This window comes from Coregonus clupeaformis, chromosome 25 (assembly GCF_020615455.1).
Source record: "Coregonus clupeaformis isolate EN_2021a chromosome 25, ASM2061545v1, whole genome shotgun sequence".
Taxonomy (NCBI): domain Eukaryota; kingdom Metazoa; phylum Chordata; class Actinopteri; order Salmoniformes; family Salmonidae; genus Coregonus; species Coregonus clupeaformis.
In genome coordinates, this window is record NC_059216.1 from 3,072,966 (window position 1) to 3,095,947 (window position 22,982).

A 22,982-nucleotide genomic window follows, 5' to 3' on the forward strand; every position below is an offset into this window, starting at 1 on the left:
TATTATCACATCAAATGTGTTATATATATATATATATATATATATATATATATATATATATATATATATATATATACATTTTTAAAACATATGTAACCTAAAAAGACAAACATTCGCCTATCCACAGCAAAAAAAAACGAATTTAGGAAACTTACCGCTACATGTTTCCTCAAGTTAGATGTTGAGTTCTTGAATGCTGAAATGTCCGTTTGTTTTGGTAGACACAGAAGACACCGCATAATGTAGCTGTTCTTTCGCACTTTTACTAAGGTAAACATGCTTTCAATATGAGGCCAGGGGGTGCGGGTGTTCCTCCTCGTCTGTGTCTGCATTGCCGACGGCTAATTCTGACATTTTTGTGTTGCTATGACTGTAAAGCCAACCCGTCCCGCCACTGAGATTGAGTATGGTAAAGTGACGAGACTGCACAACTACGTTTGATTGGTGAAACACAGTCACGTGGTAGAGCCTTAGCGGAAGTCTCTCTCTCTCTGTCAAAATAAAACATTAAAATAAGGCAAATGCAGGGGGATAAAGACAATGACGCGTAGAATACCAAAGAGGTAAAAAGAAAAGTAACGACCTCATTGTAGCCTAATGTAGCGGAGTAAGAGTACAGTTTCTTCTTCACAAATCTACTCAAGTAAAAGTAAAAAGTATAGTGATTTAAAACTACTCCTAGAAGTATATTTTTTTCAAAAACGTACTCAAGTAAATGTAACGGAGTAAATGTAACTCGTTACTACCCACCTCTGCCTTCCACAAGCTTCTCATAATAACTTGGGTGAATTTTGGCCCATTCCTCCTGACAGAGCTGGTGTAACTGAGTCAGGTTTGTAGGCCTCCTTGCACGCACACGCTTTTTCAGTACTGCCCACAAATTTTCTATAGGATTGAGGTCAGGACTTTGTGATGGCCACTCCACTGGCTTCTTCCTTGCTGAGCGGCCTTTCAGGTTATGTCAATATAGGACTCGTTTTACTGTGGATATAGATACTTTTGTACCTGTTTCCTCCAGCATCTTCACAAGGTCCTTTGCTGTTGTTCTGGGATTGATTTGCACTTTTTGCACCAAAGTACGTTCATCTCTAGGAGACAGAACGCGTCTCCTTCCTGAGCGGTATGATGGCTGCGTGGTCCCATGGCGTTTATACTTGCGTACTATTGTTTTTACAGATGAACATGGTACCTTCAGGCGTTTGGAAATTGCTCCCAAGAATGAACCAGACTTGTGGAGGTCTACAAAAAATAATTCTGAGGTCTTTGCTGATTTCTTTTGATTTTCCCATGATGTCAAGCAAAGAGGCACTGAGTTTGAAGGTAGGCCTTGAAATACAACCACAGGTACACCTCCAATTGACTCAAATGATGTCGATTAACCTATCAGAAGCTTCTAAAGCCATGACATCATTTTCTGGAATTCTCCAAGCTGTTTAAAGGCACAGTCAATTTAGTGTATGTAAACTTCTGACCCCACTGGAATTGTGATACAGTGAATTATAGGTGAAATAATCTGTCTGTAAACAATTGTTAGAAAAATTAATTGTGTCATGCACAAAGTAGATGTCCTAACCGACTTGCCAAAACTATAGTTTGTTAACAAGAAATTTGTGGAGTGGTTGAAAAAACGAGTTTTAATGACTCCAACCTGAGTGTATGTAACCTTCCGACTTCAACTGTACATCACAGAAGATTGAAATATAACTAAACTGTTTGACATAGAAACACTGGTTTTTATGACATTTTGAAAAATATTAAGAACATTCCACCCATGAGGACAAAGACGGTGCTTTTGGTCATTGACTGCAGGAAAGGGCTACTCTCTGCTGTCCACCTCTCTCATCTGTCCATATCCCCAAGACGTCCTCACTCTCTCTCTCTCTCTCTCGTTCAATCCTTTCTCTTGCTCCTTTCTTCACATCCCTCACTCGATCCATCCTCTCTTTGTGTGGCTATGACTAGTGCCTCTATGTAGACTAACACTAAACATGCTTCTACCTCTTCCTCTCCTCACATTTTCTTCCCCCTCTCATCCACTTTACATCACAGATCCCATTGTTATCTCTAAACCAAAGAAAGTTGCATTTAAAGCAATACATTCACCAGAAGGTAACTATCAGTGGTCAGTATAAAGCATAATGAACGAACTGCCCAACAAACAAACACCAGGCCTGAAGAGCTGTGTGTGTGAGTGTGTGTGTGTGTGTTTTGTGTGCGTGTGTGTGTGTGTGTGAGTGTGTGTGTGTGTGTGTGTGTGTGTGTGTGTGTGTGTGTGTGTGTGTGTACTTGCCTGCTTGTGTAAGTGTGTGTGTATGTCAATCTTGAGCGATCTGGCCGGTATATGTCTTTGTGAGTCTGTGCTAACATGACTGGAAGACAGGAGAGCCTTTCTAACACGACTGGAAGAGAGGAGAGCCTTTCTAACACGACTGGAAGAGAGGAGAGCCTTTCTAACACGACTGGAAGAGTGGAGAGCCTTTCTAACACGACTGGAAGAGAGGAGAGCCTTTCTAACACGACTGGAAGAGAGGAGAGCCTTTCTAACTCGACTGGAAGAGAGGAGAGCCTTTCTAACTCGACTGGAAGAGAGGAGAGCCTTTCTAACACGACTGGAAGACAGGAGAGCCTTTCTAACACGACTGGAAGAGAGGAGAGCCTTTCTAACTCGACTGGAAGAGAGGAGAGCCTTTCTAACTCGACTGGAAGAGAGGAAGAGAAAGAGCGAGGGAAGGCGACGCCAGTGAAAGAGAGAGTTAAGGTGACCCTGTGCAGGAAGAATGGATGACCCCTGATGTCTATCTGGTGATCCGGGGAAAGCAGATGTGATTGCGTTTGAATAATTAAATGGCCATTCAACAACAATCAGAAGCTCTTAGGACCCACCAAACACACACATAAACTAATGCACATTACAGTCCTTTTCACATGAATAGCTGAGTTACTGTTCTCTTAACGATGGATGAAGCTATTATGTATTTGCTTGATGTATAAAAAAAAACACAAAGATTTTTCATCTCATATCTGCTTGAAATAGAGGTTCTATAGTATTTGTTATTATTGACTATGAAAATCTGTCTGTCTGTCTGTCTGTCTGTCTGTCTGTCTGTCTGTCTGGCTGGCTGGCTGGCTGGCTGGCTGGCTGGCTGGCTGGCTGGCTGGCTGGCTGGCCCTTAATACCTTAAAACTTAAAAGCCAAGGCATTTATTTGGAATGTGACGCTAACTTAAACCTCCTTACCTCAAGGCTCCTCTATAGGGTTAACCGGTAGGGTGTAAGGCTGTAAAAACCCAAGCCTCAGCCCAGGTCTGATAAGTACTGATAAGTACTTTCTGTCTCTTTGTTGGAGGCTGAAGTTAGCAGAGAGTACGACTCGTCCTCTCCCATTGATCAGAAATTCAATTCAAAGTCTATAAATATAAATAAATGAGCTTCAGTGATTCGGGGCCCTCCCTATACACTCGCACAAGCACACGCATCACACACACACACACACACACACACACACACACACACACACACACACACACACACACACACACACACACACACACACACACACACACACACACACACACACACACACACTCCCTTCAGGTGCCAGCTGGGTGGAAATCAGATCTATAATCCTTCAGCGGATATAGCAGTCTCCAATAAGGGACTCACACACAGTGAATCATTCACATGCAAAACTGAGACAGAGGGCGCAGAATTAAATGAATTTCCCAGTAATGGAATGAATGTCACAACTTCAATCACTTGCAGTTGCTCATACATATCATACATGACTAGTGTCTGAGGAGAGGGAGAGGGAGAGGGAGAGGGAGAGAGAGAGGGAGAGAGAGAGAGATAGAGTGAGGGAGAGAGGGAGAGAGAGAGAGAGGGAGAGAGAGAGGGAGAGAGAGAGAGGGGGGGGGAGAGAGAGAGTGGGAAAGAGGGAGAGAGAGGGGATGAGAGAGATAGCAAGTGACAGAGAGAGAGAGAGAGAGAGAGAGAGAGAGAGAGAGAGAGAGAGAGAGACAGAGAGACAGAGAGACAGAGAGAGATGGAGAGAGACAGAGAGAGAGTGGTAGAAAAACGAGAGAGAGAGAGAGAGAGAGAGAGAGACAGAGAGAGAGACAGAGAGAGTGGTAGAAAAACGAGAGGGTGGGAGAGAGAGAGAGAGAGAGAGGGCGGGTAAAAAAAAAAGAGATGGCTAAGTCTAAATTAAGATGTTAGATGTAAGGTATCCAATAGGACCTTGACATAACTGTTGACCCACTCATGACAGGATCACAGTGGAGCGGATTTGGAATTCTATTAGTATTACCTCTGGAAGGAGGGAAAAAGTCTGGGAGTCATCAGGAAAGCAAATCCATAGCTTCTATCCATCAGCCAATTACAGCTGTTAAAGTGATATTAGATGGGTATTGACAATGAGAGAGGGGTGGGTGGAGGAGAGGAGAGGAGAGAGGGAAGGAGAGAAAGAAAGGGTTAGGAGATGAGATGAGATGAGATGAGAAGAGACGAGAGGAGAGGAAAGAGAGCAGGAGGGGAGGAGAGGAGTGAGGGGGTGAAGGAGAGATATAATCAAATCAAATCAACTTGTATTTGCCACATGCGCTGAAGGCCAAATGTGATGAACGAGTGAGAGATGAGATGAGTGAGAAGGAGAGAGATATGGAAATAAAATATGATTATGAGACGATAAGCATTACTACCTTTGTGATTGTCAGATTTGAAATACTGTACATTTTTAGGTTTATTAAAAACAACTAGAAGACACACAGGTGTAACTGTTCATTACTATTTCATTGTAATCAGGTATGTAGTTTCACCTTGAGGCCAGTCCACTGTAAGATAAAGTCTATACCCGAGCCACTGCCTGTTCACCCCACTATCATCCAGAAGGCGAGGTCAGTACAGGTGCATCAAAGCTGGGACCGAGAGAATGAAAAACAGCTTCTATCTCAAGGACAGTCACTGACCACCTTCTGGAGACACTTGAAACCCTACCTCTTTAAGGAATACCTGGAATAGTATAAAAGTAATCCTTCTACCCCCCCACCCCCTATAAAAAAAGATATATATATATATATATATATATATATATATATATATACAAAATAATGCTGAAAAATAAATAAAAATAAAGTTAAAAAAATATTATAAAAACAATTGGGTGGTTGTCCCACTGGCTATCCTAAGTTGAATGTACCTATTTGTAAGTCGCTCTGGATAAGAGCGTCTACTAAATGACTAAAAGGCAGGTAGCTTAGTGGGTAAGAGCGTTGTGCCAGTACCCGAAAGGTCGCTGGTTCTAATCCCCGAGCCGACTAGGTGAAAAATCTGTAAATGTTAAATAGCCATCACTAGCACACTAGAGGCTGCTGCTGCCTATTGAAATCACTGGCCACTTTAAGAAATGGAACACTAGTCACTTTAATAATGTTTACATATCTTGCATTACTCATCTCATATGTATATACTGCATTCTATAATATTCTACTGTAACTTAGTCCATGCCGCTCTGTCATTGCTTGTCCATATATGTATATATTCTTAAATTCCATTCCTTACTTAGATTTGTGTGAATTGGGTATATGTTGTGAAATTGTTAGATATTACTTGTTAGATACTACTGCACTGTTGGAGATAGAAGCACAAGCATTTCACTACACCTGCAATAACATCTGCTAAACACATGTATGTGAAATTTGATTTGATTTGATTTATAAGGAACAGTATTGCACAGAAAGTAACTCCTTTGCTTTTTACAGATAGTCAATACACAAATCACAGAAACACAGGAAAAAAACACTGTTCATATGAACTATTCTAATACAGAGTAAAAGTCACAGCGAGTAGAGAGGGGAAAGATGGAAGGAAGGAGAGAAAGAGAGAGAGAGAGAGAGAGAGAGAGAGAGAGAGAGAGAGAGAGAGAGAGAGAGAGAGAGAGAGAGAGAGAGAGAGAGAGAGAGAGAGAGAGAGAGAGAGAGAGAGTAAACTCAAAGAAGTAATGAATTTATGCCTGGCTGGCAGATCTTTATAAGTTATTGGAAAAATAGCTGGGCTCTGTATTGACACAGCTGGGTAAGAATCAATACATTGAGAAGGAGCAATACATTTTAATCAAAGAATGCTCAAACTTCAGCAGCAAATCCATGCAGCTCAGCTCAGCCCCTGCCCCACACATACACATACACATACACATAAACACACACACACACACACACACACACACACACACACACACACACACACACACACACACACACACACACACACACACACACACACACACACACTTGGCTAGGCGACTACTAGATCAGAATCCCATCTGACCCTGCACACAGATAGACATGCCCATATAGACATGCCCTGTCACTTTGTATGGACTCCATATGAACTGTGGGGCAGAGGAGTAGAGTGTGGGGGGACTACAAAAGTACTCTAACATAATGTAAGGCTGACAGAGAAGAGGAAATGTCAAATTGCCTCTGTTGACTTCTCCCACTAATCAGTCTCTCACTGGGATAATCAGTGGTCTGTTACAGACAGACATGTAGCAGTGTTCAGCAGCACATCAATGCAGCTCAGCCCCTGCCCCACACGTACACACATAGACACACGTACGTGTACACACACAGACACACCTCCCTCCCTCCCTCCCTCCCTCTCTCCCTCATACCCATAGACTTCCAGCCATTGCGCTTACGCTAGTTAGCATTGGCTTGCAAAACTACCTCTAGCTTCCTTCATACTGGACACAGAGACATAAAAATGGTATCCACAAGTTCATCTGACTCGTTGCCAAAATCCGGAAGTATCCCTTTAAGGAGAATGAGAGGCTCAATTAAAGATGCTACAAAACTGCTGTATTTGAGCCACCACTCCCTTCTGCCTAGTTTCCCTGATGTTGCTATGGCATTCAATGTAAGGGTTTGTGTGAGGTGTGACCCAGGTGCGGTGCAGGATAGACAGTAGGCAGTAGGCAAGGATGGTGAAACAAGGATCTTTACTGGTGGTCCAAAAGCCAGGATACAAAACAACGGACTATTCACAAAAAGCGCGCCGCACCCAGCTGCGTAGCCTCCTCCTGATGCGTCTCCTCCCTGAATCGGCGGACAGCCTACGGGCTGATAGGGAGACGCGGATGCGAGCCTTGCGCCATGCCTCTCTCGTACGTCCTCTCACGATGCCGACACACCGAGAGGTCGACGAGGCCGTCCATTCGCTCAGGCAGCTCCCTGAAGGAGAGTTCGTCCTTCATCCCTTCCTATAGCCCCTGCGCCTACAGGACGATCAGGGTGGCCTCCTCCCATCCTGCCTCTCGAGCCCGGGTCCGGAACTCCACGGAGTGGTCCGCCACCAAACGGTCACCCTGCCGACAAGCCGTGAGCCAACTCCCCGCCTCGTGCCCCGACACCACCCGAGAGGTATCGAACACCTTGCGTAGCTCCCGGGTGAACTGGTAGGAGTCAGAGCACGCCAGAGTTTGGCTCTCCCACTCCGCGGTAGCCCAGGAAAGGGCCCGACCCATCAACAGGGTGATAATATAGGCCACCCGGCCCTGCTCTGTCGGGAAGGAGGAGGTTTGTAGGCTGAACCTCAGGGAACACTGGGTGAGGAATTCCCTGCAGCCCTCTGGCCGTCTGTTGTACCTCTCCGGAGGCGGTAGGTGGGGTTCCAGCGATGTCGCAGGCGAGACTGGAGACACCGCTGCCGCGGCTTCCACTCCGCCGGCTGCCGGGGCTGGTCGGGTGTCCACCCGGTCTGTACGGCGATCGTCAGCTGGCGGAGATTCTCGTTGATCTGCTGCAGCCTGCGGTCGTGCTGATCCAGCATGGCTCCCTGCGCTGCCATTGCGCTATGATACTGTGCTGCCTCCGCTGGGTCCATATTGGCTCAGTTTTCTGTAAGGGTTGGTGTGAGGTGTGACCCAGGTGCGGTGCAGGATAGACAGTAGGCAAGGATGGTGAAACAAGGATCTTTACTGGTGGTCCAAAAGCCAGTACACAAAACAACGGACTATTCACGAAAACAAATGAGAAGCAAATACAGTGCCTTGCAAAAGTATTCATCCCCCGTGGCGTTTTTCCTATTTTGTTGCATTACAACCTGGAATTGAAATTTATTTTTATTTGGATTTCATGTAATGAACATACACAAAATAGTCCAAATTGGTGAAGTGAAATTAAAAAAATAACTTATAAAAAATAAATAACGGAAAAGTGGTGCGTGCATATGTATTCACCCCCTTTCCTATGAAGCCCCTAAATAAGATCTGGTGCAACCAATTACCTTCAGAAGTCACATAATTAGTTAAATAAAGTCCACCTGTGTGCAATCTAAGTGTCACATGATCTGTCACATGATCTCAGTATCTATACACCTGTTCTGAAAGGCCCCAGAGTCTGCAACACCACTAAGCAAGGGGCACAACCAAGCAAGTGGCACCATGAAGACCAAGGAGCTCTCCAAACAGGTCAGTGACAAAGTTGTGGAGAAGTACAGACCAGGGTTGGGTTATAAAAAAATATTTTTGGGGGGCTCGTCCGGGATCTTGGTTATTGTTGATGGGATATTTTTGACTCCCCATTTGACAATTTTGAATTGAAATTTTGGATTTTCTTCTGACGTTGCTGTATAGGCATAAACCTACAACATACATGTTGACGAGATTGTTACCTGGTGTAGAGAGAAACAGCTAGCTACTAATCGTGCAGTTGTCCTTAGCAGTGTTACAGATTATGTGTCTGATGAGGTTCTGCTGGAAACGCTGACTTATGTTAAGGCTTTTGGTAAAATTAGACTGCGTGGTCGTTGTTCTTATTCAGCTGGTAAAAAGCAGTATGTTTTGGTAGAGATATCAAACAACCTTAACGAAATAGCTGTGCCAAGTGTTGTTGGGATACCTGGAGAGTTGGGTCCCTGGCCTGTACATGTAGTTTCACAAGTCACATCTCCAGTTGAGAGAGAGGGTGAAGATTTCCAGGCAAAGCTATTATCCTTTCAAGACTGTGGCTGATGTTAAAGGCCTGGTAAGTCCCTCTGGTGCTGACCTCAACGCTGAACTGGTTCATGCCATAAGTTCACTGGTAGAAAAATGCAACAATGTGCCATCTGAGACTCAGAGTTACCGTAAGCTACGTATGTTCTCAGGTGTGAAGCCCACTCCTAGTGGAGAGGAAGAGTATGACGCATGGGCTGAGCAAACCACCCATTTTCTAGAGGAATGGCAGTGCACCGACAATGTGAAAAAACAGAGAATAATAGAAAGTCTTAAAGGGCCTGCTGCTGACATTGTGAGGTTCTTTAGGACCGGAAACCCCCATGCTACAGCGATCGAATACATGAAGGCTCTAGAAACCGCATTCGGTACCACCGAAAGTGCACCTGATCTCATGGTAAGGTTCAGAAACACATTCCAGAGTGAAGGAGAGAAGCTTTCAGCTTACCTGTTGAGACTTGACAAATTGCTGCACACTGTATATCGAAAAGGAGGCATTGAGCTGTCAGAGATGAATCGCACACGCATTGGCCAAGAAGTGAGAGGTGGATCCTCACATGACATGGTTGCGCTTCGTATTCGCATGACCTATAAGCTGCGTGATCCACCAACCTTTACTGAGCTGCTGCAGGAAGTAAGGGAGGAGGAGGACATGATTCAAGACAGGAACACAACGAAGAGTGTTGTGAAGTCATCAGCTGTTGCTCCTGTTGCTACAGTTTGTGAAGAAGCTAATACTGAGATAGAAGTGCTGAGAAAAGAGCTAAAAGGTGTGAAAATTGAAATGACACGTCTCATGTCTGCTAACGTCACAGCAGCTCACTCTGACACACAAAGGTCAGATGTTGCATTTAAAAGCAAAAAGAAAAGGGTAAATCCATCACAAGAACAGACACAGGCCGACAGAAACCCCGGAGTGTTCTGTCACAGATGTGGAGAAGATGGCCATTTCACTCTGTCTGTATTGTTTACTCTCGTTCACTCACTCGATGAATCACTAACCAACCTGTTGTTACTAACACTAATATTATTAATCATCTCGCTTTAGTGTCTGCTTTAGTGTCTGCTGTTATGGACCTGCTACATGGTGATATGGTCGGTCGGGAGAGGTTGTGTTTTCTCTAGCAGGAGGTAAGCTTGGCTTCTTATATGGTGTTGAGTAAAGCTTAAACCATGTATTTAGATCGTAGGTAGGTAGTTGTAGTTAGGTATTGTAGGTAGTTTATTTAGGTAGTTATTTAGGTAGTTATTGTAGGTTTCCGTAGGTAATTATTGTAGGTAAGTATTGTTTACGGCGGAGCCCGGCGAAGCACGAGGGTAGCTACTGGTAACGTTTAGCAACGGTGGAGAGTTGTTTCCAATGTTATTTCACGCTTAAGAGTACCTGTAATTATTAATTTTTGCTGCGTTATGAAAGGAACTAGACACGGACACGAATTATCTGTTTAGTGTGTTAACACACTATTGGTAGTTTGTTGTAACCAAGTATTGGTGCTAAACTGTGTGTTATTGAATGCTAGCATGCTAGTTAGCTATGGTGTCATAGTTAGGCATCGTGGGCTGTTGTGGGTAGTTATTGTAGGTTAGCATTGTTTTCGGCGGTGCCGGGTGTAGCTACGAAGCTAGCTAGCTAGCCGTTTTTTCGAACAGAGTCAACACAGTAGCCATTGTGTGCTGTACTGTGGCAGCTAAATACAATATATTTGTGCTAGCTAGCCAACGTTTAATTATTGCTGCGTTATGAAAGGAACTAGACACGGACACGAATTATCTGTTTAGTGTGTTAACACACTATTGGTGGTTTGTTGTGACCAAGTGTTGGTGCTAAACTGTGTGTTATTGGATGCTAGCATGCTAGTTAGCTATGGTGTCATAGTTAGCTAGCTGAATAAAGTGGGTTGAATCTATTCCTTGAAACATTGAACCGCTGTGGTTCACAACAATTCTGATTTCTAAAGGTGGAAGTTGGGAGAGTTTTTGTTCGGGTGGTTCAGTGAAACAATTATAGTTTCTGAGGTGGAAGTTTTGGTGAGGGAGGCCCTGCTCTCTCCTCTCCCAGATGTTTAGTTCATTTCATTCCGATCTCCTCTGCATTATTGTAGCCATTTGCTACAGCCTGTCAACTATGCCTCTGCCTATCCCTGTTCTCTCCTCTCTGCACAGGCTACACAAACGCCTCACACCGCGTGGCTGCTGCCTCTCTAACCTGGTGGTCCCTGCACGCACCCCACACCTGGAGTTCCAGGTCTCAGGCAGCCTCTGGAACTGCCGTTCTGCTGCCAACAAAGCTGACTTCATCCCAGCCTATGCTAACCTCCAGTCCCTCGACTTCCTGGCGCTGACGGAAACATGGATTACCACTGAAAACACTGCTACTCCTACTGCTCTCTCCTCGTCTGACCATGTGTTCTCGCATACCCCGAGAGCATCTGGTCAGAGGGGTGGTGGCACAGGAATCCTCATCTCTCCCAAGTGGACATTCTCAATTTTTCCCCTAACCCATCTGTCTATCTCCTCATTTGAATTCCATGCTGTCACAGTCACTAGCCCATTTAAGCTTAATATCCTTGTCATCTATCGCCCTCCAGGTTCCCTTGGAGAGTTCATCAATGAGCTTGACGCCTTGATAAGTTCCTTTCCTGAGGATGGCTCACCCCTCACAGTTTTGGGGGATTTCAACCTCCCTACGTCCACATTTGACTCATTTCTCTCTGCCTCCTTCTTTCCACTCCTCTCCTCTTTTGACCTCACCCTCTCACCGTCCCCCTACTCACAAGGCAGGCAATACGCTTGACCTCATCTTTACTAGATGCTGCTCTTCTACTAATCTCACTGCAACTCCCCTCCATGTCTCCGACCACTACTTTGTTTCCTTTTCTCTCTCGCTCTCCTCCAACACTACTCACTCTGCCCCTACACAGATGGTAATGCGCCGCCGCAACCTTCGCTCTCTCTCTCCCACTACTCTCTCCTCTTCCATCCTATCATCTCTTCCCTCTGCTCAATCCTTCTCCCTCCAATCTCCTGATTCTGCCTCCTCAACCCTCCTCTCCTCCCTTTCTGCATCCTTTGACTCTCTGTGTCCCCTATCCTCCCGGCCGGCTCGGTCCTCCCCTCCAGCTCCGTGGCTTGATGACTCATTGCGAGCTCACAGAACAGAGCTCCGGGCAGCGGAGCGGAAATGGAAGAAAACTAAACTCCCTGCCGACCTGGCATCTTCTCACTCCCTCCTCTCTACATTTTCTTCATCTGTTTCTGCTGCTAAGGCCATTTTCTACCACTCTAAATTCCAAGCATCTGCCTCTAACCCTAGGAAGCTCTTTGCCACATTTTCCTCCCTGCTGAATCCTCCCCCCCTCTCTTTGTGGATGACTTCGTCAACCACTTTGAAAAAGAAGGTTGACGACATCCGATCCTCGTTTGTTAAGTCTAATGACACTGCTGGTCTTACTCACACTGCCCTACCCTATGCTTTGACTTCTTTCTCCCCTCTCTCTCCAGATAAAATCCTGCGACTTGTGACTGCAGGCCGCCCAACAACCTGCCCACTTGACCCCATCCCCTCCTCTCTTCTCCAGACCATCTCCGGTGACCTTCTCCCCTACCTCACCTCGCTGATCAACTCATCCTTGACCGCTGGCCATGTCCCTTCCGTCTTCAAGAGAGCGAGAGTTGCACCCCTTCTCAAAAAACCAACACTCGATCCCACTGATGTCAACAACTACAGACCAGTATCCCTTCTTTCGTTTCTTTCCAAAACTATTGAGCGTGCCGTCTTTAGCCAACTCTCTTCCTATCTCTCTCAGAATGACCTTCTTGATCCAAACCAGTCAGGTTTCAGGACTGGTCATTCAACTGAGACTGCTCTTCTCTGTGTCACGGAGGCTCTCCGCACTGCTAAAGCTAACTCTCTCTCCTCTGCTCTTGTCCTTCTAGACCTGTCTGCTGCCTTTGATACTGTGAACCATCAGATCCTCCTCTCCACCCTCTCCGAGCTGGGCATCTCCGGCGCGGCTCACTCCTGGATTGCGTCCTACCTGACCGGTCGCTCCTACCAAGTGGCGTGGCGAGAAGCTGTCTCCGCACCACGTGCTCTCACCACTGGTGTCCCCCAGGGCTCAGTTCTAGGCCCTCTCCTATTCTCCCTATACACCAAGTCACTTGGCTCTGTCATATCCTCACATGGCCTCTCCTATCATTGCTACGCTGACGATACACAACTAATCTTCTCCTTTCCCCTTCTGATAACCAGGTGGCGAATCGCATCTCTGCATGTCTGGCAGACATATCAGTATGGATGACGGATCACCACCTCAAGCTGAACCCTGGCAAGACGGAGCTGCTCTTCCTCCCGGGGAAGGACTGCCCGTTCCATGATCTCGCCATCACGGTTGACAACTCCGTTGTGTCCTCCTCCCAGAGTGCGAAGAGCCTTGGCGTGACCCTGGACAACACCCTGTCGTTCTCCGCTAACATCAAGGCGGTGACCCGATCCTGCAGGTTCATGCTCTACAACATTTGGAGAGTACGACCCTGCCTTACTCAGGAAGCGGCACAGGTCCTAATCCAGGCACTTGTCATCTCCCGTCTGGATTACTGCAACTCGCTGTTGGCTGGCCTCCCTGCCTGTGCCATTAAACCCCTACAACTCATCCAGAATGCCGCAGCCCGTCTGGTGTTCAACCTTCCCAAGTTCTCTCACGTCACCCCCCTCCTCCGCACACTCCACTGGCTTCCAGTTGAAGCTCGCATCCGTTACAAGACCATGGTGCTTGCCTATGGAGCAGTGAGGGGAACGGCACCTCCGTACCTTCGGGCTCTGATCAGTCCCTACACCCAAACGAGGGCATTGCGTTCATCCACCTCTGGCCTGCTGGCTCCCTTCCTCTGCGGAAGCATAGTTCCCGCTCAGCCCAGTCAAAACTGTTCGCTGCTCTGGCACCCCAATGGTGGAACAAGCTCCCTCACGACGCCAGGACAGCGGAGTCACTCACCACCTTCCGGAGACATTTGAAACCCCACCTCTTTAAGGAATACCTGGGATAGGATAAAGTAATCCTTCTACCCCCAAACAAAAAAAAAAACAAGTGTAAAGTGGTTATCCCACTGGCTATAGGGTGAATGCACCAATTTGTAAGTCGCTCTGGATAAGAGCGTCTACTAAATGACGTAAATGTGCCCTTGAGCAAGGCACTTAACCCTAATTGCTCCTGTAAGTCGCTCTGGATAAGAGCGTCTGCTAAATGACTAAAATGTAAATGTAAATGTAAGAGAACTTAAGGAAAGTCAACACACGCCTGATCAAACAAAAACGGTCTATGGGAAACTACAGAGGGACCCAATAAAGGAGCGGCCTGACGTCCCGGTGAAGATACGTTCCACAAAGTGCCACAAGTATGAAGACATGAAAGACATGCTACCTACAGGTTTAGTTGGCCCAAGCTCTGTCGTTTCTGTACAGATTGAAGGTGTCTATGCTAAAGCTTTACTAGATAGTGGTTCTCAGATTACTCTACTTTACAGATCCTTTTATGACAAGTACCTGACGCATTTACCATTGATTCCTATAGGACACTTAGAGATATGGGGCCTTAGCTCTGAGCAGTATCCATATGATGGCTATTTGTCGCTCAAGCTTGAGTTCTCGGGATCGGTTGTGGGCGTAGCAGAGACCATTGAAGCACTTGTGTTGGTATGTCCAGATCCGGCCATGAAAGGTGACGTGTCTATTCTGGTCAGCACAAATACGTCTGTAGTGAAGAGACTTATGACTGCTTGCAGAGAAAAGGAAGGTGAAGGTTTCCTTAGTACACTACAAGTTCATCCTGCTATCAAGGAGGCATATGAGAGGATGAGAGAAAGCTCAACTGATGATGATGAGAAGAAAGGAACGGTCTGGTTCGCACAGACAAAACCTGTCACCCTGCCACCTGGTGGGCAGGCGAGAGTTACTGGAATTCCAAAGTTTCCTGGTATACCTTCTACTCAAACCCTTTTGGTAGAGAGGCCTGAATAACCCCGGTTCCCTGAATAACTACTAGTGAGGCCTGAAATCCAGACGGTTGCAGTTGTGTCATCTAGAAGAATCACCCTTACTGTCAGGAATGTCTCGACAAAGGAGATCACTCTGAAATGAGGTATGCCTATTGCTCATCTGTTTCCTGTAGATATTGCTCCTGGGTTTCCATTGAAAAGAGAGCAGGATTCATCTGAGAAGTTGACGTCTTCTTCATTCAACTTTGGAGATTCTCAAGTTCCTGAGGGATGAAAGAAGAGGTTATGTGAAAAGATGATGGAACGGAAATAAGTGTTCTCAACACATGAGTTTGATGTGGGTTGTTCAAAGAGTACTCAACACACCATCAGAGTTACTGAAGACAAACCGTTTAGGGAGAGATCTCGCCGCTTGGCTCCAGCTGATGTTGAAGATGTAAGGAAGCATCTAAATAACTTGAAAAGTTCTGGGATCATATCTGAGTCGAGAAGCCCCTATGCATCTCCTATTGTGGTGGTGAGGAAAAAGAATGGCACCATACGCATGTGTGTTGATTACAGGACCCTCAACAAGTGCACTGTTCCCGACCAGTACACAGTCCCACGTGTGGAGGATGCTCTGACATGTTTGAGTGGGAGCAAATGGTTCAGTGTGTTAGATCTCCGAAGCGGATACTATCAAATCCCAATGGGTGACACAGATAAAGAGAAGACTGCATTTATCTGTCCAGTTGGATTTTACCAATTTGAGAGGATGCCACAGGGTGTGTCCGGAGCACCTGCAACATTTCAACGTGTCATGGAACAGACAGTTGGAGACATGAATCTACTCAAAGTTCTTGTTTACCTTGATGACTTAATCGTGTTTGGAAGGACGCTGGAAGAACACGAGCAGAGGTTGCTCAAGGTGTTGGACCGCTTGAAAAGTGAAGGCCTAAAACTGTCCCTTGACAAGTGTCAGTTTTGCCGCACATCTGTCAACTATGTTGGACATATCATATTCCAGAATGGAGTGGCCACAGACCCATCAAAAATTGAAGCTGTCACCACGTGGCCAAGGCCTGAAACTGTGACTGCTCTGCGTTCTTTCCTAGGATTCTGTGGATATTACAGGAGATTTGTGAAAGACTACTCTAAAGTGAGTTACTCCCTGAATCAGCTCTTATGTGGATATCTTCCCGCAGGCAAGAAAGGGAGAAAGTCCAAGGAAGAGGTGAAAGCCTACCTCAACAACTCAGAACCATTTGGATCAAGGTGGAATGAGAAGTGTGAATTGGCATTCGAGACATTGAAGTAAAGCCTCACAAAAGCTCCTGTGTTGGCTTTTGCTGATCCTCAGTTGCCATACGTTCTACATGTAGATGCTAGCCGCGAAGGGTTAGGTGGAGTACTGTACCAAGATCAAGGTGAGGGTCTGCGTCCTGTGGCATTTGTGAGTCGAAGCCTGACCGCTTCTGAACGCAACTACCCAGCTCACAAGTTAGAGTTTGGGCCGTGGTTGATAAACTACATGATTACCTGTATGGGGTCAAGTTCGAGGTTAGAACAGACAACAACCCATTGACATATGTCCTCACGTCCGCAAAACTGGATGCCACTGGTCATCGTTGGCTGGCTGCGTTGTCTACCTATGACTTTAGTCTCAAGTACAGGCCAGGCAGGCAGAACATAAATGCCGATGCTTTATCTCACCGCCCTCATCAGCAATATGCAGTGGAACAAGATTGGAGAGACAATCCTGCATTCGGTGTTAGAGCCATGTGCCAGATGTCTAATGTTGTTAGAATAACTCCTGGATCATCTCATAGTAGAGTGATTGATCAGTTGGGAGCGTCTATGCATGCTGTGCCTCAAGCATACTGTAACCTGAGCATGCTGACGTCTAACATGCCCAGATTGAGCACTATGGAACTTTCATATTGCAACAAGAAGATCCTTGCTTAGGAGAGATGTGGGTTGCTCTTAATAAACATGATATCACCAGGGTGACCAAGACAAAACATCCACTCATCTCTTTGCTCCTGAGAGAGTGGGAGAAGCTAAAGATGGAAGATGGAGTTATGTACAGGATCACAAATCCGCCAAACAAGACACGTCGTGCTCAGTTACTTCTTCCAGAGAAGTTCAGAACTATGGTTCTCACGTCGCTGCATGATGACTCCGGTCATTTAGGATTTGACAAGACATATGGACTTGTCAGAGACCGGTTCTACTGGCCACGCATGAAGATGGAAGTAGAGGAGTACTGTAAGTCCTGTGCTCGCTGTGTACAGAGGAAAACACTTCCAAAGATAGTTGCTCCGCTTGGTCATATGCAAAGTGATGGACCTATGGACCTTGTGTGTATGGATTTCCTGTCCATTGAGCCTGACTCCAGTAACACAGCGAATGTTCTTGTCATTACGGATCATTACACAAGATACGCTCAAGCTTTTCCTACGAAGGATCAGAAAGCATCCACGGTCGCCAAGGTATTGTGGGAGAGGTACTTCATCCATTATGGTCTGCCCAAGAGGATGCATAGTGATCAAGGTAGAGATTTTGAAAGTCGACTCATCCATGAGCTACTGAATATGCTTGGAGTGGAGAAGTCAAGGACAACACCATATCATCCTCAGGGAGATCCGCAACCCGAGAGATTCAACCGAACCTTGTTGAACATGCTTGGAACTCTTGATCCTACACGAAAGAACAAATGGAGTCAGTATGTTGCGCATCTAGTGCACTCGTATAACTGTAGTTGGAATGAAGCGACTGGCTATTCGCAATATTTTTTTATGTTTGGACGTGAAGCTAGATTGCCTGTTGATATTTGTTTTGGAGTCTCGAGTGATAGCTCTTCAGAGAGAACTTACCTCAAGTATGTATTTGATATGAAGAAACAGTTACAAGCTACTTACAAACTTGCTGAGAGCACTGCTGGAAAGCAAAACCAAGAAAACAAACAGCGATATGATAAGAAGATCCGCTACACGCAACTTATGCCTGGAGACAGAGTCCTCATACGGAATCTAGGACTGCAAGGAAAACATAAGCTGGCAGATCGCTGGGCCTCTACGCCATATGTGGTGGAATGTCAGATGTCAAACTTACCTGTGTTTCGTTTGAAGCCTGAAATTAGAGATGGACCCATTAAGATTCTTCATCGAAATCACCTGCTACCACTGGGGCAGAAAGTGCGCATAGAACCTGTGGTTAACATAGAACCAACACCTGGTAGAAGGACCCTGCAAAGAAGGAGGAAGAGAAAGGGACATGAAAAGTTTCCTGGAAACTGTACTCCTCGGAATGATGAGAAAGTTGAAGAGGTTGAGAATCCAGAAGATGAGAAGGATTTTGACTCCTGGATTGGATAAGGGAAACACAAATGTATCTCATTTTCAATTATCTAACAAGTTTTGTCTCAGCGATAGGTTGTCGTTAAGAGTTGACACATTTACTTGTCATTACATTTCACTTATGTTTACAAGTCATGAGGACTATTTTGGTGGGGGGAGAGTGTAATACCTTGCTAAAACCAAGTATAGAGTTTATTTGTTATAATTCATTGGTATTAGATTTAAAAGGTGATCGAATAGCTCCTGATTTGTAATGTCATTAATGCATTTCTTTTGAAGCAATGTTAAAAAATTTTTTACAAGTGAATAGGTTGGTTTACTTTTAAGTTTAAGTTTCCCACGTATCTCGTTAAAGTTTTGACCAATGAGGTAACTTGTTAAGTTGTGGCCAATGGGAGAGTGGACTGGTTGCAGGGAAAGAAAAGAGAGGGAAAAGGTTGAAAGAAGGGAGAGGAGAGAAGTTAGTGGTGTTGGTGAAGGAAAAAACGACCAAAGGAAACGATAAAGAGAGAACAAAACCATACCTACAGAGTTTTTTGAAGGGAAATCCTGATTTTATTTCTATAAGAGAGTGTTTATTATTTCGTTAAGAAAGACCTAGTGGAGACTGAAGCTGCCGTCGCATTGTGGAGACATTCGACATCCTAGAGGTTAGCCTAGCATCGTGCAAGACTTGGAGAGAATTGCTTGTGACGATCAACGAGTTCGGGTTTACAACGGATGTCTGTTGCTGCTACCGAGTACTGGCTGCATTGATAGCTGTGTTCGCTGTGGATCTTGTGAGGACACCTGCACGGAACTACTATGTTTTGCTGAGGCATTATCTACAAGTAGTGAGTAACTACAAATGTGGGGTGGACTTCGGGACTTTATGTATGTCGTCATTTTTTTATGAGCTCCAACGCGCGCACAGGGTTTAAGCAAGCTTGCAAATAATTTGGACATGGGTTGTGGAAAATTCATTGGGGTTTATTATTTTTATTTCTTTTGATGTGATACATTGAAAATTTGATTAATATAGATCTTGAACCTTATGTCTGTTGTATTGGTGGAGTAATTTACTGTTTCAGTTTCATTTAATGCATGGGAAAGCATATCCTTATAATAATAAGCAAGTCTATAATCATTCTATCTGAAGTTAATACCCTATTTGTCATTCACCCTAGCAAGTTTACAATAGGGATTCTTATTGGAGATGTCCTTCTCACCTAATATCCCATGCTGTTCAGATATTCTAAATAAGGTAATATTGTGAGAGTCAAATTCGAGCCTGGTGAGAGGGTTACATGTCCATAGGACCACTTTAAGCCGTACACTCCACAGAGCTGGGCTTTACGGAAGAGTGGCCAGACAAAAGCCATTGCTTAAAGAAAAGAATAAGCAAACATCTTTGGTGTTCACCAAAAGTAATGTGGTAGACTCCTCAAACATATGGAAGAAGGTACTCTGGTCAGATGAGACTAAAATTGAGCTTTTTGGCCATCAAGGAAAACGTTATGTCTGGCGCAATCCCAACACCTCTCATCACCCCGAGAACACCATACCCACAATGAAGCATGGTGGTGGTAGCATCATGCTGTTGGGATGTTTCGGCAGGGACTGGGAAACTGGTCAGAATTGAAGGAATGATGGATGGCGCTAAATACAGGGAAATTCTTGAGGGAAACCTGTTTCACTTCTCCAGAGATTTGAGACTGGGACGGAGGTTCACCTTCCAGCAGGACAATGACCCTAAGCACACTGCTAAAGCAACACTTGAGTGGTTTAAGGGGAAACATTTACATGTCTTGGAATGGCCTAGTGAAAGGCCAGACCTCAATCCAATTGAGAATCTGTGGTATGACTTAAAGATTGCTGTACACCAGCGGAACCCATCCAACTTGAAGGAGCTGGAGCAGTTTTGCCTTGAAGAATGTGCAAAAATCCCAGTGGCTAGATGTGCCAAGCTTCTGGACACATATCCCAAAAGACTTGCAGCTGTAAAATGTGGCTCTACAAGTATTGACTTGGGGGGGATGAATAGTTATGCACGCTCAAGTTTTCTTTTTTTTGGTCTTATTTCTTGTTTGTTTCACCCCAAAAAATATTTTGGCAAGTTGGCAAGTTGTGTAAATCAAATTATACAAACCCCCAAAACATTTATTTTAATTCCAGGTCGTAAAGCAACAAAATAGGAAAAATGCCAAAGGGGGTGAATACTTTCGCAAGCCACTGTAGGTTTCCAAAAAACAGGCTGACAGCAAACAATACGAAATAGGGGCTTAAAATCAAAGGTGTCATTGTACGCTGATGATTCATGTTTTCTTTTAAATCCACAACTAGAATCCCTCCACAGCCTCATAGAGGATCTAGATACATTTTCTAACCTCTCTGGATTACAACCAAATTATGACAAATGTACTATATTACGTATTGGATCACTAAAAAATAAAACATTTACATTACCATGTAGTTTACCAATAAAATGGTCTGATGGTGATGTGGATATACTCGGAATACATATCCCAAAGGAAATAAATGATCTCACTTCAATACATTTTAATAGAAAGTTAGCAAAAATAGATAAGATCTTACTACCATGGAAAGGAAAAAACCTGTCAATTTGTGGAAAAATCACCCTGATTAACTCTTTAGTATCATCCCAGTTTACCTATTTGCTTATGGTCTTGCCTACGCCTAGCGAACAGTTTTTTAAATTATATGAGAAAAAAATTATCAATTTTATTTGGAACGGCAAGCCAGACAAAATTAAAAGGGCATATTTATATAATGAATATGAACTCGGAGGACAGAAATTATTAAATATTAAAGCATTAGACCTATCACTAAAAGCTTCAGTCATACAAAACTTAAACTTAAATCCAAACTGGTTCTCAAGCAAATTAGTAAGATTGTCTCACCCAATGATCAAGAAAGGCCTTTTTCCCTTTATTCAGATTACAACAACTCATTTGCAGTTATTTGAAAAGGAAATCATCTCCCAAATATCACTATTTCTAAAACAAGCCATAGAAAGTTGGTTGCAATTTCAATTTAATCCTCCAGAAACGACAGAACAAATAATGCAACAAATATTGTGGTTAAATTCAAATATACTAATTGACAAAACCTTTATTTTTTGACAGAATGTTTAAAAAAGGTATAATCTTCGTAAATGATATCATTGGTAGGACTGGTGGAGTTATGTCGCACATGCAGCTAACAAAAACATATGGAAATGTCTGCTCTACCCAAAATTACAACCAAATAATTGCAGCCTTACCGCAAAAGTGGAAGAGGAAAGTGGAAGGGGGAGAAAGTAAAGAACTTGTCTGTCGGCCTTGCATTAAAGAACATAATTGGTTAAGGAAAACTGTGATAAATAAAAAAGTATATCAGTTTCACTTAAGGACCAAAGGATTGACAGCCGTCCCATATAGATTGCAAAATAGTTGGGAAGAAATCTTTGACGTACCGATCCCATGGCATAGTGTTTATGAACTGACACGCAAAATGACACCGGATTCAAAAATTAGAATCTTTCAATTTAAATTATTATATAAAAATTCTTGCTACCAATTGAATGTTATTTATATGGGGGATACAATCTTCCCAGCTCTGCAGATTTTGCTGTGAAGAGACAGAATCATTGGATCATTTGTTTTGGTTCTGTCCATTTGTAGCTTGTTTTTGGACACAGGTCCAGGAATGGCTAAAGGATTGCAATATTTACCTGGAGCTAACCTTGCATATAGCATTACTGGGTGATCTGAAAAGTCATAGTCAATCGATCAATAATATAATAATACTTTTAGCAAAAATGTTCATTTTTAATTCACAATCTGTAGAAGCAATGAGAATAGAAAGGTTCAGAACGTTTGTAAAACATCACAGTACGGTTGAAATATATATGGCAAATAGAAATCCTATATGGATGGTGTTAGGAGATAGATGGGAGGTATTGAATGTAATTGAAGGATGGGACTAATAACAACTAACAACAAACAATAACAAAGATAGCTAATAATGTAAGCATACTGTGTCCACAATAAGTATATAGGTTGTATGTTGGGGGCTTTTGGGAAAGAGCACAGTTAGAAAGATATGGCATATAGAAGCAAACCGGATGGACATCATGAAAATGATCGGAGAGGTTGAGAGTAGAAGAAGTTCAGGAGCAAAAATAAATAAATAAAAATAAATAAATATATATATATATATATAATATAATTATTGTAAAATTAACTGTGTCCATAAGGTGTAGATAGTAAGTATAGACCGGAAGTAGAGGCCTGGGCATTGTTGTTCACTAATTTACTCCAAGTAGGGAAAGGATGGCGGGGTTGAAAAGTTTGGATTGATTAATCAATACGAAATACTAACTCTGACTGGAAAAACAATACATTTTAGTCGACGCTCTTATCCAGAGCGACTTACAGTTAGTGAGTGCATACATTTTCATACTGCCCCCCGTGGGAAGCAAACCCACAACCCTGGCGTTGCAAGCGCCATGCTCTACCAACTGAGCTACAGGGGACTACACAGGGAGAACACTTCTCGATACCTGTAACTCCATCATGATTTGACACTGATACAGTTGAAGTCGGAAGTTTACATAGACCTTAGCCAAATACATTTAAACTCAGTTTTTCACAATTCTTGACATTTAATCCTAGTAAAAA